Below are 1,862 nucleotides of genomic sequence, written 5' to 3' on the forward strand. Positions count from 1 at the left end.
TACATCTTTGGGAGGAGTTGTTCTAGGAATTGGGCATTCAGGAGTCAGACACATATTCAATAGCAGAGCGCATATTCAACCGGGGAAATTCCGGTCTTCCAGACTATGCAGGGCTGATGTATGGTCAGTTTGGGAGACAAACTCTGCTTATGCGGCTCCCACTGTTTACAGTGTGCGTGTCATTCTGGGAATTGCCTTAAGCGATCGTCACCAGTGATGACCCACAAGTGATGACCGGGCATCTTACCTCGTACTTCAAAGGCCGTTCTAGCCTCATATCTACAATGTAACCATATTCCTATTTCAATATTGCGGGGCTGGTACAGATTCTGCACACTTGGTCTTACTGGATTATCGAAACGACTGTGGATATAAAGCAAGCCGTCTCCCAAAATTGCTCTCCTCAGGATCAGGCTTCCTAGCCTCACGCACTGCATGCGCCAAGCGCAACAGTGTCCTCCCTCGTAGGTCTGGCGAGCCTACGTTGTATCATCCCCTTCATGGCCACGGGCCCCATGTCGTATATCTTGCGCCCCCTCGTAGGAATGGCGGTCCTGCGTTGTATCATCCACCCCTTCATGGCCACGGGCCCCATGTCGTATATCTTGCGCCCTGGGTCGTCGCTACGCGAGAGATCCATGTGCTCTTAGGACGTCGTTCTAAGACCCCTCAGCTGAGGCAGACACCTCTACGCGGTGCTGGGGACTAGTACCCGTCCATGTCCCGATGGTCAGGGAAGCTAAGGTCTGCCTAAATTAGTTTATGATCTCACCGTCGTGTATTATCTTACCGTGCACAATATAGTTGTATGCCATAATGTGGTAAACGAAAAGCGTTCCGGATTGCGAGCAAATGCAGAAGTGTATGGTACAAGAACGTACAGACCACTTTCATTGCTCGACTCCCAGGACTAGGGTATTTTTAAAACATAATTTGAAGCTTGTAGCGGTCTGAGTGCTTCATTTCTGGGGAGGTGGATCTTGGATCCATTGAATTTCACTGTGGCTGTGACGGTGAGCGAAGAACGCGGGCTGCTGGGGTTTAATCATGTCAGCACTTCACCTGCCATCTCAGAAGAATGATAGCAACTTCTAACCTTTTGATCCTCTTNACACTAACCGACAGGTTATGAACCTGGATTGCTCACGCAACATCCCAGGGCTTAGTTTTGAAAAGGGCTTACTCGTTCTCAAGCAATATTCGATCTGTTGGATCTCTTGACCGTGTCCATGAATATGTGTTGAGGACATAAAGTGGACAAAACGCCTAGAAGAAATTGAAGGCTTTCCTCGCGGCAGTGTTTACTGTATCATGCTAAGGTCTGAACGACGTGACGGCGTGGCAGCTGGCACGTGCTGGATCCACCAGCGGTGTATCACAATTACATAATGAAAGTACACTGGTTAACTTAGTATTCTTTGCAAAAGCTGTGGAGGTAGCCGGATTGAGTTGACGTCTCGTACAATTAGAAATGCCACAGAAAGCAGCTTTTCTGTAAGAATTGGACTGTCAAGATAGCTGCGCATTATGCTAAGCGTCTGAATGCTTCTGACAGTACGGTATACACAAAGCAGTACGCCTCGGTAAGGCGTTGGTGTTGACTGGCGTAATACCATTACAAGTGCGCGCGCCGCGGGCTGTTTCAATACACTGCGCAACAGGGACCAGACACTGGGCATCTTACAAAAAATATCAACGTCTTGTATGAACCTGTATGTTATAATTGACAGGACAGTGAGAACTCTTGTCAATCTACCGGACTAGGATTTGCAAAATAGTATGAGGTGCTACTCTCAAGTGAATCCTGAACGTGTGACAATCTGACTGCTCATCTACGCTTTGCCCTGTTTGAATGATAACCA

This window comes from Aspergillus sydowii (assembly GCF_001890705.1).
Source record: "Aspergillus sydowii CBS 593.65 unplaced genomic scaffold ASPSYscaffold_22, whole genome shotgun sequence".
NCBI classification, from domain to species: Eukaryota; Fungi; Ascomycota; class Eurotiomycetes; order Eurotiales; family Aspergillaceae; genus Aspergillus; species Aspergillus sydowii.